The 17867-nt window shown below is 43.3% G+C and overlaps 1 protein-coding gene across 1 annotated transcript in view; it reads left to right on the forward strand.

Moving 5' to 3' along the window:
• Positions 1-17867, forward strand: part of Fshr (follicle stimulating hormone receptor) — a 179618-nt gene that overhangs the window by 127801 nt on the left and 33950 nt on the right. The gene's annotated exons all lie outside the window — the stretch shown is intronic.

A 17867-nucleotide genomic window follows, 5' to 3' on the forward strand; every position in this document is an offset into this window, starting at 1 on the left:
TGAAGGATGTCTTTTGCATTTACAGGATTCTCATGCAGACCTCTTATAGAACGAGGCCATAACTTAGGATTAATGAGATGCAATCAAACTTTCTGCTATCTTTCATTTTGCAACCTTGACTTCAAAGAGATTGTTTGTCTCTCTTGTTTTGCATTTAAGTATTTTTTCTCAGATAGATTGCAATGTTTTATTTTGTATGTTTTAGTCAATAGCTGTCATGGCATTTTATCAGCAGAGAGATTTCTGATGTCTGAACTCCATCCTATGACCTGTCCACACCAGCAGAAACACTTTCCTACACTCAAATGACTTTACATTAGCCAAGGGCTGACAGATACTTGAGTGTTATGATGAGATCTTACAAACAGACAAGAATCCAGACTCCAGAGTTCATCTTTCTGAGTCCATTCACAAGCTGTTTATCAGAGGCAAGGACTTAACCTCTCAGCTTGTTTCCTCATCAAGAGAATGGAAATAATAATGTACATAGGTTATTAATGTAATGATGCTGCACAGAGGCTTAAAGAAAAAAACCATCTATCATTTTTTTACCTGTCTCAGTTGTTTGGCCAAATCAATATGCTGACCACGACTTGGTTTGCATGACAGCAGCTAAGTTTACTAATGCATCTCTAGCTAGTCAGCAAGTCATCTGGGGTGGGGCAGTCTCAATGGTCCCAGCTGGAACAACTCAGCTCTCCTGCAATGATCACCTCCACCATGCTAGTGTAGGCTTATTTTCACTGAGACCCCAGAGTTCCAAGAGAGATATCTGAAGAGTACAAGCTTCTTCAGCATACATCCTGAATATCGCATTGTCTATTCTGGAGCATTTGATTAAGACAAAGAAGTTCAAAGAACCAGCCTGAATTCAAGAGGTAGAGAAATATGAGTTACTTCTTGACAGTAGAAGCTGTAGTCATGATATAGGGGGTGTGGACACAGAAAAGGAAAATAGGCTTGAGACCGTCAATCCAAAGTATATCAGAAGTTTTTCATTGTTCCTATTATCATGGGGTAAAAACCCAAAGAACCACTCAACAAAACCAGAGTGAATCCGAGAGTCTTTCTAAGGCCAGCCGGCAACTGACTGGAGAGAAACAGTCCTCATGGAGCACCCTCACTGCTTTCTGCTGGCAGCTTTTGAAGACAAAAGCCATATTCTTGTTGGCAGTTTCAGGGGAAGGGGAGCAAGCAAGCAGTTTAACAGAAGCATAAAGTAGCGGTTAGCTGGGTCAGCTTGACTCAAGTCCCTGGGACAGGGTTGGGTAATTTTCTAAGGGGCTTTCCCACAAAAGGGAGTGTAAGGGGTGGGGGGGGAGTGGGGTTGGTGTCAGTTCTGAGTCAGACTCTAAGGTCCCATATCACCTATCATTGTAGATATTCAATCAATATTAGTTGTTAATAATACCATTCTCTGGCCCTAAATTTTGGTCCATACTAACTAGAGTTAGTGAGTATGATAAGAGGTACTGAGCCATTTGTGAACCTCAGCTCCCTGAGTGGGAACTAAGTAATATGATTCAGCAAATGAGAGTCCATCTAATCTTCCGTGCCTTGTCTATAACAAGAGTCCCAGGATGTTCTAGAGAAGAAATAAGGTTGGTTACTTCTGAGTTTGTGTCACAGGCAGGGCAGCTTCATGGGCACACAGCCCATGCAGTTACGTAGCTGTTTGCCTTCATTCTTTCTTCTTCCTCCTTCTTCCTTTTAGAAGATATCTGAGCAGAATATGGGGCCATAGACTCTTCTATAACAGAACAAAGGAATTCTAGAAGATGGAAAGGAGTTCCTGGGATAGATCCATTGGCAAACTACCCCTAGTCCAAGTTCTACTGCAGAGGATAGACTCATGAACAAAGCCTCATGCACACATTTCATGACTTTTTAACGTAATAGCCTGTCCAAAAAAGAACACAGCATAACAAATAAATGAGGCCTGAGAGGATCATCACATCTGGAATTTGACTCAAAGGTTAGGAATATAGCTCAGTTGTAGAGTGCTCGCCTAACTTGTGTTAGGTCTTGGATTGATCCTAAGTGTCATAAAAAATAAAACTAGAATTGAACTGGTCTTGGCCCATACATCATGGCCAGCACCATTCATTCATCATAATGGGGACCCTCAACAAAGGAGGAACTTGGAGAATGTAGATATGGAATTCACTGTACAGGAAAAGAATGGAGCGAAAATAAAATAGAAAAGACCAAGTTCTGCCTTTGACCTTGGAGGAAGATGAAACCTGTATCAGTTTTCATCAAATCCAGCCTTCTCTTTGTGCCCTTTCTCACACTGAGATGAGCAGTTCTCTTCAATCAGTATCAGGAAAAGGTTGGCTTCATGGACTACACAGTCTGGGAATTTGCTCAAATCTCTATGCTCAAATGGGTTCTATATTGATCCTACCTGAGTCCTGTGGCTGAGATTTTGACAGAGAGATAGCAGTAGCTGGTTCCAGTCACATTGTGTTTAGGGAGATTATTCCTTGGTATATTTTAAACCTGATTTCTAAGGAAAGAAAATGGTGAAAAACTGGGAGAGATTTCATTATTGTCAAACTACAGCAAAATGTTATTTTCTTGATCAGTTCACACTGCTACAACAGAATACCTTAGGCTGGGTAGCTTAAATCACAAGTCAATATTTCTCAATTGTCTGGAGGCTAGAAATTTAACATCAGGTGTTCCCTGTTGAGTTCTTGGAGAAGGTCCTCTTCCTGGTTTGTAGACAGTTATCTTCCCATTTTGTCTTCACATGACCTCTTAGGAGTATATACTTAAAGAAAGAAGAGAAAATCCCATGTCTACACCTGCTTTTATAATATCATACTGCGGTTTAGGGTTTCAACATAAGTTAAGGGAAAATACCCAGTGCATAGTAATGACGTAATTCTATACTGTCCCGAATCTTCTCACATCTGGAGTCCTGCAGCTCCCCCATAAGGAGACTGAGAATAGGAATTGTATATCTTAAGCCTTTTGACTTCTGGCAAAACTAAGCCTTCCCCAGATGTGCATACCACTTCAGCATGCAGCAGATGATACTCCCTGGAGGTTTAAACAACTCTGCCCTCCAACAGCATTTCAGCCAGCAATACAACTGTTCACGGCTCAGACTGCTGCTCTTTTGAAATATTTTCCAGGCCACCAAGACAGAGCACAAAAAATGCACAGTGATCTTTTCATCTGAAATGTTCTATCAGGGAAGCAATATCTGACTAAGCTCCCATTCTGCATTATTCAGATCTGATGACCATAGCAAACTCTTTAAGATAGGGCGATTTAAACAAAGAGAAGTTTATTTTAAAGATGGAGGCTGGGAAGTCCAAAATCAAGAGCCTGGAAGATTATGCTGCTGTATCAAGTCTCTTCCTGGCTTGCAGAGTCCTCTTTCTGCTCATCCTCAGGTGGCAGAGGGAGTGGGAATGCACTCAACAAAGCAAGAATGAGCAAGAGTAAGCCTCTGGTGTTGCTTCTGACAGAGACTAACCCAGTAGGTTCAGGGTCCCACTTTTATCACCTTACTAACACATAACTGTCTCCTAAACATTTTCTCTCCGGACACAGTTGCAGGAGGATTAGGACTTGATGTTATAAGCAGGAGAGGGACACAGGTTAGACCTTTGTACACCTCCTCCATGCTTGTTCCTCTCATAGTAGTGGCCATCCATAAACTTTATGATTCAGCAGCCAGACAGAGACAGAGACAAGAAGTTCACATGTTCTCTGGGATGATGAAAACTTGTTTCAGGACACAGGAAAGGCACAAAATGGATGAAGAAATTCAGTAGTAATGAGCTGCTGGTGGTGTGTTTCCAACATTGTTTTCGTCGTTTTGGTTTTTGCTTTAGTAAGCCAGGATAAATATTTAGCATCAGAGCAACCAAGAGCAGGAAATTACCAGGGGGTGGGGATGAGGCCCCATTTGACTGGAGCATCCTAATTGCTGCACACATGCACGCTTAGAAATGTTTTTCTGAAGCTCTCCACGTTGATTCCATTTCATGCTGTTCACTTGATAGCACAGGATTCAGGACAACTAGAAATCAGCACTCCTCATCAATGCCTTCATGCTTCACAGAGGAACCTGAAGTAGTTAAGAAAAAGCTTATAAATAAAGAAATATTCTTAAACCAGAAGAATATGCACCAAAGGATTCATCTGAATGGATTTTTTAAGTCAATATTTTATTTGCAGGCAATAGTTTTTTTCTGCTTTGCCCTCCTGGAGCTGACCTTTTATGTATGAAAGATTATCTATTGATCTGTAAATAAGGTTTATACAATATTCTCTTGCCTTTTCATCCTGTCAATGTAATTCCCAGGCAGCTGGGTGTTGTTCTTTGCTACTCAATAAACTATAATTCCATTTAGTAAGCATGTCACACTGCTACACAGCAGTGTGCCCCACCCCCAAGCCACCACTGACAACCACCTTCCACTCATTAGAACCTTCTAAAATGCCTTCTGATGCTTCCAGGCCATTCACTTTCTACCATTCCAGGAGATTCCTTACAGAGACACCCCTCAGCAGTCCAGGCTGTTTTAGCCCAGCCTTGGTTGGAGGACTTTTCTGACATGAATATGCACTGTTCCTACAAAACAGATCACCTTTGGTCCTCGGCCATGCTTTCCTCTCGATCGTGGCTGGGAAAAGAGCCATACAAAGATCCAGTTTTAGAAACGGTGGCTAACATATGCATGGTCCCTCTCCATTTGTTCCATCATTTGGGTTATGAATGGTCCAGTTAGGAAGAACTCACTCAGTAATTCATTAAAAAATAAGTGGGGACATACTACATACAAGACTTTCTTGTGTATACCAAATATGACAAGACAGATGAAACATCTGGTTCATGGAGCTCACATTCTCATTATAGAGATTAAATAATATTTAATTAGACCAGGTAACGATGGTGCTATCAAACATATATTTTGGAGAATATATATATCAAAGAAAGTAATACTTGGGGAAGAATGGCTGAGAAACCATGGAGTGAACAGCTCTCTGAAGGATACAGGAGCTATCTAGAGGTCGCTCTTACTTTAAGGAAACGACTGCACTCCAGAACATGGCAACATCTGTAGAGCTTGGGGTCATACTTGAGAGGATTAAGCAAGTGCCCTGAACCAGATAAGCCATGGAGTGACACATTGGAGAGGGACAATCACTGGCTTTAAAAAAACCAAAGAGGAAGGAGTGAAGAAGCGTCCTGTGAGGAAAGGGAGCAAGTAAATACGTGCAACATGCAAAGATCACAGGTAGGGAGAAGCTGAACCCCATGAGAAAGAGACTGTACACCGTGAAGGAATGGGACTAGATGTTGGTGTGTGGGGCTGAGAAAAATTGGAGGGGAACCTGAGCCAGGGAAGGTTAGTCCTAACAAAGTAGGAAGCAGTTAGCTACTCAAGACTTTTGGGCAGCAGATTAGCATGGTGGTAGTGAGTGGATTGTAGAACATCCTACAGCAAACTGTACTCAAAGGAGGCCTGTTGCCATAAGCCAGAGGGAGAGTTATGGTGACCACAGTTGAAAGTCAATGAAAATCATGGTAGCCTGTCATTAACTTTGGGGCCACACATGGGTACACGTCATTGAGAGTATTTTAGTCCACTCACTTCATTACCCTGACCTTCCACACAGCCATGTGATAGGTGACACTCATCAAGAAGCTAGTCATCTTACATGGACTGCGATTATTAAGATGAAATTATTAGCCATCTTCTGGGCTGTCAGCATTGCATCTCAGCATGTTGCCATGACTACCAAGATGCTTGGACACAATGAAGACTACAGGATTGCTTATTTTATCAGTAACCTGTCTTCCAAATCTGACTTTGCTTTAGCGCTGTCAACTCCGGGATAGCACGGCTGTTCAAGGTGAGATTTCCATCTGAGCATGACTGCTCTCACAGGCAAGGACCCCTTGTGATTGTAAATTGAGCGATATTTTTATGCTGCTAACCTCTCCTCCCTGTGCAGAAAGCGTTCTTCTGCAAGTGCTTGAGCCCTTTCCATCATCCTAGCAATGTGCTCAGGTCTTACATTCTTTCCAGATTAATTAGCATTTTCTGTGTTTGTGTCTGCTGTATGTTTCTAGTGTAGGTATATGAGTGTATATGTATGTGCACAAGTGTACATGTGTGTTGATGCACATGTGAGTGTGGAATCCAGAGGTCTAACATCTTGCTTTAGTTTTGGAGACAGGGTCTCGCAACCCCGATTCACCAATTTGGCTAGACTGCCCAGTGATCTCTGTGCTTCAACTATCTATTTGACTACACACACACACACACACACACACACACACACACACACACACACCTGCAGATTCTGTGTAATGTAATTTGTTCAGGATAGCTCTTAGAAATCAGGTGCGTCCTCCTCTCATTACATTTGAAGTATAGTCTCTCTCTCTCTCTCTCTCTCTCTCTCTCTCTCTCTCTCTCTCTCTCTCTCTCTCTCTCTCTCTCTCTCCCCCTCACTAAAAATCAGACTCAGGAACAGGTCCATGGTGAGCACAAGTCTCAGATTAGCTGAGTGGAGCTTAACCTCAGTTTCTTCCTCATTGTCAGGTCATCTTCCCCACCCCACCCCTAGGCAGTGACACATTAACCCTTCCATGTTTCTCCATCTGAAAGAACAGAATGAGCAAACTGTGCCTCAAAAGGCTGGCCTGGGGAGAAAATGCCTCTAACTCCCCTAAGATCTCTTTCAGCTGTCAGGTGCTTGATTCCACACCTGTAAGTGTCAAAAATCTGGGGCTCTCAGTGTGACACCTGCCCAGAATCCAGAAGGGCAGAATCTGTCTGTAGGACAAGGAACCCTTGTCAGAACATGGCAGACCCCTTCCTTCACTTCCATATGAAGCTCCCTTTCCCTGGGCTATAAATGTCACAGTCTTGGAGGCGCACTGGGAGACTCCAGCCTGCTGAAGCTTGGCTCCTGTGCTAAAGGACAACCATAGGATGCATTCCTGCTACATTGGTCCCTCACAAATAAGCAAAACTGCCTCACCAAAGCCCTGGGGGACACTGGCTATGGGGAAAGCCTGTCAGAAGCAGATAGCACCCAGCAGCCATTGGAGGTGGCCTGATATGGCCTATCTCAGGTTCAGGTAGAACCAGAGACCATAGCAAAGCTCTCACCAAAGGACCTATAAACTATTGCTTCTTACTCCAGCTCCGGCAGTGTCTTTACTCTAAGATACCTTTAGACAGGCAGTTATCCCTGGAGAGGACACACGATCATGCCAGCATCTCCATAAGAATTGGCCAGAGGATGGTGTAAGCAGCAAAAGTAGACAAGACATAGAACAAAGGCACAGAGTCAGACGAGTTGATTCCCTCCCTCCTTCCCTTCCCCCTCCCTCCTTCCCTTCCCCCTCCCTCCTTCCCTTCTCCCTCCCTCCCTTCCTCCCTTCCTCCTTGCCTGCCTGCCTTGCTCCTTTCCTTTTTTCCAGGATAAGAATTTAGCACCAAATTCCCAACACATAAGGAGATAGATCCCCAGTACATTGTAGCAGAGATGGGAAGGCTAGGGGAAGAAAGGAAGGAGGAAAGGGGGAAGATCATTCTTTCAACAGCAGCCCCGTTGTGATGAAGGCTCACTGATTAGGCTCTCACCTCCTTCTGTAGTAGGGGGGGAGCTATATTTTCTCCTTGCTTCCAAATACTCACCCCTGTCATCTACATTAACATTCATAGTATTTTAGGCTGTGAGCTCCTACAACAGGCCCCAAGCCCTTGGCTTTGCCGGGGAAGGCTGATATCCTCTATGAGGGCATGACTGTGTGAAGAACGCATACTTTGATCAGACAGTAGAATTGCTTGGCTCACGACTGAAGAGCAGTGAATCGGCAGATGATGCCTGTCTTGGGTTGTACCCGCACTTAGCTAGATCAAGCACTGTCGTCCCAGACATCGCTGAGTCTTCATGGAGCCAAGATCAGTGCACAGTAGGCCCTTAATGGGACTATGGGCCTGGCATGGAAGCTCTGTGTTTGCGTGGTGAGAGAGCAGCAGCTGCTGTTTTGAGGGAAATATCTTGGGGCTTTGCGGAGTGTGAACACCAAAGTGACAAACGCTCTAAGGAGGACTATTTTCATCTTCCGCAGACATTGCATAAATGTTCCACTGCGGTTTCATCCCAAACCCACCCACGGTGATCAACCTACAGATAATGCCTAGTTCAAGAGGCAGCGAGCTCCTCCCTCACCTAGTTGGGATGCAGAGATGCGGGTAGAGAGCAGATGGCTGGTGGGCCTGTCAGAGGAGCATCTTGTCAATCTCCTCATAAAGTTCATTCGTCACCATCTCCCTGGTAAGGGCCAGACCACACAGATTCACTCACCAGATGCTAAGGGGAAAAAAAAAAAAAAAAACCCTTTCCATGACAAAAGAGTCCAAGATCCAGGTTCCAGCCCTGGCCTTACTTAGGAAAACAGAAAGCTCCCTGGGTCTCTAGAGAAATGGAGAGAAGGAGCTGGGGAAACCACTCAGTGATTAAAGGGCTTGCAGCACAAGTCAGAGGAGCAGAGTCAGAGTTCCCAGACCCTCCTACGCTATTCCCACTCTGTGGCTGGGATAAAACACTCAGAGAAGAGTAACTGAGGGCTAAGGAGATTTACTGTGGCTCAAAACTCCAGGTGACAGCCTGTGATTGTAGGAAAGTCAATGCTGACACTTCGGCTTCTCACACCGCATGCAGCCAAGAGCAGAGATCAGGGAATGCATGCGTGCTCACTTGCTTGCTTGTATTCAGCTTGATTTATCCACTGTTATACACTTCAGGACTCCCTGCCTAGGGAATGGTGTCCCCCACCCCGGGCTGGGTCGTCCCACATCAATTAACTAAATTAAAGCAGTCACCCAGAGACATTCTACAGCAGGCCAAACCAAGACAGACAACCTGTCATTGAGACGGACTTTCCAGGTAATTCTAGGTGGTGTAAAGTTGCCACTTAAATAACCATCACACCACATGCATGCCAGCAAGGTGTGGTGGCTCAGTGAGAACTTCAGCCCTGGAGTGTGGACACGGGGCATCTCCAGAGCAAGCTGGCCGACAAAAGTAGCCATAGCAGCAAGCCTCAGGTCTCATTAAGAGAACCCATCTCAGAAGAACGAGGTGGAAAGCAGCTGAAGAAAATTCCCCCCATCAGCCCCAGGCCTCTGCACGTGCATGTTTGCATGAGCACACATATGCATATTGGTGTGAAGACACATCTATATAAGTGTATCTACGTGCACGGTGTATCTACACTGTGCTGGCATACATATCAAAAAAAGGAAATTGGAGGAAACTATAGCTGTCTCATCTCCTGCAAAAGACAGCTGTAACAAAGGGGAGGTAAAAAATTAAGAAGAGCAGCATTTTAAAGTCAAAAGGCCTTGGTCACCAGTGTGGGTGACAAGAATCAGACTTCGGAAACACTGTCACTTTGCACTCATTTGCTGACAAAAGTCCTGTGGACTGTTTAGTGACAGATCTACATCACAGGTGGAAGCCTGAGGTTTTGCGACAGTGACTGAATTGAACAGGGTCAAAAGCTGGACTCCCCAAATTGTTGGGGGAGCAGGAGGCCCAAGGAAATTCTTGTTGCGCATGTATCACAGGGCAGATTCTGGAATGAGCATTTTGATCACACCAGTGTGTCTTGCCCTTGATTCTCCCGAAAGAGTAAGGTACCTTTCCCGATCCACAGATAAGGGTTGTGAAACTCCAGAGATTATGTAATGGGTAGAATGAAGAACCGAAGCCGTCAATATGTGACTGTCACCCGGTCCATCCCACAATCAGGGCTGTGTACAATACAGAGGAAGCCAATGTAAATCTGCCTAGTGTTCCGAGCACATTGACACCTCAATAATGTGTTTGCCATTCAGAATGTGTGATCACCCACCTGAGCAAAGTTGAAGTGTACTGAAGAAATAGCATTCTAAATAATTTATCTCGGAAATGAGTTGTGGGAAAGGGTGTGCAAACTCTTTAAAATATTAACTGTTTTGGCAGCTCCCAAATGTGATGTAAAAGTAACTGCTTGCCACAAATTGGCCATTTGATCAAACTTACTCTTACTTCAGCACCCAAGAAGGTCTCCAAAGGTTGATGCTTGGCAACAGCGTTAGCCGTGAACCGAATTCAGGGATGTTTATGCTGTGAGAGTTTCTCTGTAGACAATGAAGTGTACTGGGAAGAATATAATCGAGAGGGTGGCAGCATGAAGCCTGGCTTCAGACGTCACCCCCCCCTTCTAATTTCTATCAGACAGATCACCTTGAAGTCCCTCATCCTGTCTCCTTATCTGTAAAATGTGGCGGATAATAGTCCCTTCTTCACCGGCTTGAAGGAGAGTGAGACATTTGCACTGGGGCATGTCACAGGCTCAGATGACAGGTGCATTCTAGCAACGGTTTCTTCCTGGTGCAAGTCTAGAACTTCAGCTGTGCCTAAGTCTTGTCCCTCCTAAACTATCAAAATGGGAATTATAAGGTAACCTAGGCTACATATGCTACAAAAAGATGTGGTAACTTCTGTGTTCTCTCCTCTGAGAGAATTCTTGGGACTGGGACTAGTGTAACCAGCTTCTAGGAGTTCACTTACCTCCCCATAGCAGCATCTTGATCTCTGGACACCACGGGCAGCTTCTTCACATGGCCCCAGTCTGTATAGTGTATAAAATTCGGCACGTGGTCAAATTTAAATTCAAATCCCCTCTTTCAGCCTACGTGGAACACCAAGCAGCCCCAGCTAGGATGGGCTGTCAAGAGGGAGAAACTCAAAATCACCTCCGGGAGTGCTTCTCAAAAGATGTATCCCGAATCCCATTCTTCACTCAGTTTTCATAATCAGTGTGTGTGAGAGCTGTTTCCAGAAACCTAGACTAGAGCATCCCTTGTGTCGGAGCAGAACTCTGACTGTGATCTTGGGTTATACCAAATCTGCCTTAGGATGGTGGTACCCTGCAGCAGGCTCTACATAAAAGGTCAAGCGACATCAACAGCCAGAGCTGCAGGCAACCCATCCATCACCAGTTCCAGTCTTATTATTACATCATCAATAGGCCCATTGGTCAGGAATTGCTTCTCGGGTTAGTTCTTTTGGCTCAGTTCTCCACGGTTTATTTTCTGACTTACCTGTCCTCATCACAATCTAGAGGAGCCACCATACAGCGTCCGCCAACACTAGTAGAAATGAACCCAAACCGGACCTCAGAGTCCTCCCTCTCACTCACGCAGCTCTACTTCTCTGTGCTATCAAGTTCAGATCTACATCATGGGGCAAGGAACAGACCAACTGACTAATGAGTGCTTTGCAGAAGACAGATTTATCAGTTAATGCCCTCGTAAGTAATGGTATTTAGCAATTAACCTGTAGTTAAAGAAATTCGTAGAGATGCTTTGCTTTCCACTAAGGCCACCAAGGCTGAGTAGAAGACATCGAACTCCAGAAAAAGAGGGACTCTAGAGTTTAGAGAAAGCAAGCTGGCAGGTGCTTTCCTGGTCATAGGCATTTCCAGAGAACGGTAAGGGCGCTGAGATGCCAAGAACAGCTCGGCCCTGATAAGTCAGCATTTCCCCTTTATCGCCATTGTAGCCTTTCATCTTCAGACAAAGGAGATCTGTCCTCCAATCTTTCTAAAATGGAAGCCATCTCAGAGATCATATTTCAGGTCCCTCTCACCAAGAAACCCTGCCACCATTTGGACACTTTGCCGGGGGTAGGAAACCCAGAACTCATCAGTACAATCTTTTCTTCTGGTGGACAGCTGTCATAATGAGACTCTGTCTGTGCCCGTCAGAGATGTACAAGCTTAACTTAGATTAAGAGAGACCCGGTCCAACCTCCAGTTCAGCCTCTCCTTGTGTGGCTTTGAGAAACATCATGGATCTCTCTCGGTCTGTCTTCTAAGGTGGTATAAAGGAATAAATAAAATAATCAATGGTAAGTGCTTGGTGTGGTACCTGGCTCATAGGAAGTGTTCAATAAACGCTGACCATTATTATTATGAATCTATACCTATTTTCCAGAACATCACAGCACAAATCTATTGCCATTTCCACTTGGCTACTCTTCAGAATTTACAGGTGGCTTTTTCCAAGCAAACACCCTACATAAGAATGGGTGGTCCTAATTCCTCACCCTAACCACCCCCTTTACAAGTATGTTCCAAAATAAGCTGATTTATTTATACAGTGGATATGCATACAACTAAAGTATCATATGCTTTATAAATATGCAAAACTATCGAAGGTTGAAACGAAGATAAATAAACCAATGGATTTCTACACTTTAGCTTCCCTTATACAGTGTTCTACACGGTACAAAGGTTGTTTGTTTGTTGTTTGTGGGTTGTTTGGTTTGTTTTTGACTCACTACCTATACCTATACTGTAGAGAAACAGTGTTATGGGATGTGATTTGTCATTTTTCTAATGCTTACTTTAACATTTTAACACTAAGAAAGGCAATCCACCAATCATATTAATACTGGATCTTAATGGCTGCCCCCAAACAAAAACAAACCATTAAAATAAGTTGATCCAAAAGAAGAACTCTGTAATTGCAGCCCCTAGGTTATCTCACTTAGTATTCTATCTTATACCTCTTTTATGCAAGTTGTCTTTTTTTTTTTTGCAAAATTTATCTAGTAAATTTTCTTCCTTAATGTCAATCAGATGTTCTTTCAAACTACTGGGAGATGTTGCATTTTCATGTTTTTGATGAAAACATTCAAAATCACATGGAAAAGTTTAAATTGGCTAGAAAATGTATATTTTTCTTATTTTTAAAATATGCAATATGAGACTGTTCACATATAGTGACATACATCATTTTGTTAGTAAAATAGCCATTTGTGTGCATACATACATACATACATACATACATATTTTTCCTGTAACTCCCTATGTAACATAGATTATTTTCAAATGCTATTGCATTATTCATTGTTAATATACTCTTTGCCCTTAAAGAAAAATTTTTAATGTATCTAATTCAGAAGTATCTGCTTTGTAATATTATTTCCAGTGGCCATTCATCACCACAGAAAAAGTCACACTTGAGTCACTTGGCTCTTAAAATGAGTCAGTCATGTGAGTCATCTCTAATCTTTGTCAACTCTAATATTCTTTGATATGTTGTATTAGTTACTTTTTTGGTATGATAAAACACTGCTCAAAATCAACTTGGGGAGAAAAGGGTTTATTTGACTTACATTCCCACATCACAGCCCATTCTTGAGGGAATTCAGGGTAGGACCTTAGAAGGAGACATTGAAACAACGATCGTGGAGATGAGCTACTCATTGGATTGCTCTCTGGTCTCGTGCTCAGCTTGCTGGCTTTTACAGCCCAGAACCACCTGCCCAGGAGTGGCACCATCCACAATGGGCTGGACCTGCCACATCAATTATTAGTCAAGAAAATGCCCCCACAGACATGCCCACAGGCCAATATGATGGAGGCAATTTCTCAGTTGAGAATTCCTCTTCCCAGGTGACTCTAGTCTGTGTCAAGTTGACAAAAACTAAGCAGCACACATTGAAAAATTATGTGATAATATAGTACTGACCAAAAACCAAAAGCTAAGATTCAGAGAGTAAACAAAATCAGTCAGGCAGAAGGGTGATTGAGTGAGGCATAGCATAAGGAAGCAGAAGATAGCAGAAAAGGAGTCAAGTAAGAATTTGAGAAACTCGCGTGTGGCCAGCTACCTTGAATGTCACAGGGGTCAAGGAAATAGCATGTTATCACTCCCAGGGAGTTGGGGAAATGGAAGCTAAGACTGAGAGAAAAAAAGACAGTCTTGGTGTGGCAACTAGAACAGAAGGCTGGCAGCTGACCACGGAAGTCACACTGCAGAGAAAGCAGATGAAGCTCATTTACAAGGCAAATCCATTCCCTGGGACCAATGAAAGAAATAAGCTAACCCCTGAGGCTCAGCCGGACCTCTACCAGATTCTCTGGTGCTGGTCAGTTCCCTTGAGACAATACTACATGCTCTGACCCAAAGAAGAAGCTTGCTACTTACCTGGAACACTGGGTCAGAACAATCCCTAGCCATAGAGGGCTAAACTCTTGGAAGTGCTGCCCTTAAACTAATTAAATCCCCTGTGTTTACTACAGAGCCTTGTTTCCATGGAGATTAAGGCATATTAGAATTGAACATGGGTGTTAGATAGTCCCAGTTTCGAAGGTATAAAATTGGGATGGCAGGAAATGAGACTCTCTGGCTGACTCCTACAATTTTTTTTATGTACAGTCATTTTATAGTGAGAAACTAGGATTCTACAAAGATCAGTCCATTAGTTGGAAATGGTCACTAGCTATGGTCACTATCCTTGAGTCTAGGGTCCTATTCATTGTACTAAAGCATCTTATACATTTTTCCATCCAGCACTAAGAATCTGTGGTACTCAACTTGGCCAAATCTTTATTGAGTGATTCAGAAAACATGCATCAACACCTTTTAATCACATTGATTACTAATATACAGATTCCCCAGAAAACAAAGACTTGCAGTTAAAACTCAACATGACATCAGAAACCTTCATAAGTAATGGCTTCTTTTGGTTACACATAGTTCTTCTTTGCAGATTCCATATCTGCTGGTTCACTCATTGCTAACATTTATTTACAACTCCAAATCAATTGTTGTAAAACAACTGTCAGAGTCAGGCGGTGGTGGTCCACAACTTTAATCCCAGTACTCAGGAAGCAAAGGCAGGTGGATCTCTGTGAATTTGAGGCCAGCCTGGTCTACAGAGTGAGTTCCAGAATAGGCTCCAAAAGCTACACAAAGAAACCCTGTCTCAGGGAGGAAAAAAAAATCCACAGCTGTCAGAATCCCCTCCCTAAATCAAATTCCCTAAAGCACTTTGCAGAATGTTCAAGCCATGGCCTAAGCTCTGCTCCTTCCTCATGTCCTTTGCTAAAAGAGGGCTGGATCACATAGTCTCACAGTTGCTCATTCTATACTATGCTGTATGAGGAATGATAGAAAGAAATGTACAATTGGTTGGCAAAAGGGAAGTCAAGAATGTCCTGTCATTTTTCTAGAACTACTTTACTCAGTTTGGCAGGATAAGTATTTGCTTCCATGGTAGCGTCTCAGTGACCCTCACGAGTTTGGCCTGATTAGTACTATGAAGACATGAGGTGATGAGATAGTGAAAACATGGACCTGCTCTACTCAGAGAAGCCTCAAGACTTCTCCTTTCAGTATTCTGAAGGGGCTTCCTATATTTCCAGTCCACCCTACACTTCTCTTTGCGCTGTCAACAGTTCTTGAGATACAGCCTCCCCCTTCCCTTTTCTACCCTCTCTGCTTCCCACCCTCCCATATTCACCCCGTGACCCAACTCTACATACTACCACACTTAGCTCAGATGAAGGTTCTTCCCTCTATAGACATCTGGTTGGTCGTTCTTTCTAGATGTTGTCCTAACTGGCCATTCTAGCTCCCTTTGCTTTCTGCAGTCTTTTGAACGTTTAAGACATTAGTGATCAAGAGCATACAGTGTAGCACTAGTCCATTCCTTGAATGTTTCACCTGTGTTCATCTTAATCTGTTTCACCTTCCAACTCTCTGAAACCAAGACATTGTCTCTGGCTTACACTCTGGGGCAGGATGATGCTTTATTAGGGGGATGATACTTATACAGGTGTAAGTAACAGACCCCGTTAACTTAAAGGGGGGACAAAGAAAGAGGAACCCATGGGTGCTATTGGAGATTAATGAAAGTGTCAATGATACCAGGGGCTTCAGAGTCACAGGGTGGTCTGTGCGTGAAAGGCAAGTATATTCTCCTGTGGCAGTAGAGGTGGCGATGATTCCCACCAAGTGGAAGGACCCCACTAGGTTTATCCTGAAAGGAGGGACAATTTTATTATTGTAACCTACAGATGAAGGGCAATCAGGATACGAAGGCACAAACGCCAGCTCAGGGTGTGGAGCTGGCGACGGAGGGAGGGAGAGCTCCAAGCTGGTTACTTTCCTTTGCAGACCCATTTGCAGAGCTTAAATTTGCTGACATTTTACCCTTAGGCCTTTAACTGTTCCAGAAGATAAACCACAGTTGAGTGAATCAAAATAATTTTGCAGCAAACAATCATTTGACCAAAGCAAACCCATTGAGACACAGGGCTCCTAGCTGATTACCCACTTCCAGACTCCATCAGACGTGAATTTATTGATCAGAAGGGGGAAAATGAATTGAAAACTAAGTGTTCATCAGAACTCCATTTCCTGCCTTATCTTGGGGTTATAGAGAATCTCAGCTACAGAGTTATAAGCAATAATCCATCCAGCTAGATGGTCACTAGATCTTTTTAAGTGTCTTAAACCCAGCACTACTGGAATAATTTCAGCCACTTTCACTGTGTATTTTCTTTTCTATAAAGACCAAAGATTTCAGTGTACTGCTGCGGATGTCTGTACGTATTCCATAACATGGGTATGGGAGCTCATTCTGTTGGTATTAGCTAAATGTTTTGCTCTTGTGTCATCCTCCTTGGAAAAGCATGATTTCTCATTTCTTCAACTACACAAAACTCATAACCATTTGCAGATGCTAATACCACGTCAAATCTGTGTGCTTTGGTTACAGGTGGGACATAATTTTCTCATGTGCCCACCTTACTGACAGCACATAGCACATACCTCCTTAAAAGTTTGGTGGTGGCAAATGCCTTTAATGCCAGCACTCAGGAAGCAGAGGCAAGCGGATCTCTGTGAGTTCAAGGCCAGCCTGGTCTATACAGTGAGTTCCAGGACAGCAAAACCCCATCTCAAAACAAAACAAAACAAAACAAAAAAGCTGACAAGCATCAAGCACAGTCTGCGTTCCATCCAGTGTGGTGGAAATGTTAAGTTTTCTGGGCAAACACAGATTCTGCCTTTATAACATTCACAATGTGGTTGAATAATATATGCTTTGGAATTTTTTTAATTTATTTTCACTTCATTTGTATGAGTATCTTACCTGCATTTATGTGTATGTACCATATATATGCCTTGTGCCTGCAGCAGCCAGAAGAAGGTATCAAGTTACCAGAAAGTGGAGTCATAGATTATTGTGAGCAGCAATGTTGTTATTTGTTTATGTTCTTTTGTGGGACCCGCCTCCCAGCTCCCACATAAATCACACAAGGAGGCTTATTCTTACTTTTGAACGCTGGGCCTTGACTTGGCTTGTTTCTTGCCAGCTTTCCTTAACTTAAAACTTAGCCTGTCTACCTTTTGCTTCTGGTCCTTTCCTGTTCTCTTACTTCTGTAAATCTTATTCTTACTCTCTGGCTGGCTCTGTAGCTGGGTGGCTGGCCCCTGGAGTCCTCCTCCTTCTCTGGTTACTTCTTTCTTCTCCTCCCACATTTCTCCTTCTATATATTCTTTCTGCCTGCCAGCCACACCTATCCTTTCCCCTGCCTTGCTCTTGGCTGTTCAGTTCTTTATTAGACCATCAGGTGTTTTAGACAGGCACAGTAACACAGGTTCACAGAGTTAAACAAATGCAACATAAACAAAAGTAACCCGCCTTAAAATAATATTCTACAACACTATGTGGTGCTGAGAATAAAACCCAGGTCCTCTTCTGGAGCAGTAAGTGGTCTTAGCCATTGAGCTCTCTCTCTACTCCCTGCTTTGGAATTTTGATGAACAGCTAAAAAGAAAAGGTACAGCTGGGCGGCGGTGTAGCTTGTTTAATAATTATTATTTAATAATGCCAGGAAGTGGGAGTAGCTTGTTTTAGAATGTATCAATGGATGTAGACAAAATTACATAGAATCAAGATAAGGATCTAAGAAGGCTTTGAGATGGCCTGGCTATTGGAGGATGAGGAATAAGCCGCCAATTTTTATCAGT

The sequence above is a fragment of the Peromyscus leucopus genome, chromosome 22, assembly GCF_004664715.2.
Source record: "Peromyscus leucopus breed LL Stock chromosome 22, UCI_PerLeu_2.1, whole genome shotgun sequence".
Classification (NCBI taxonomy): Eukaryota; Metazoa; Chordata; class Mammalia; order Rodentia; family Cricetidae; genus Peromyscus; species Peromyscus leucopus.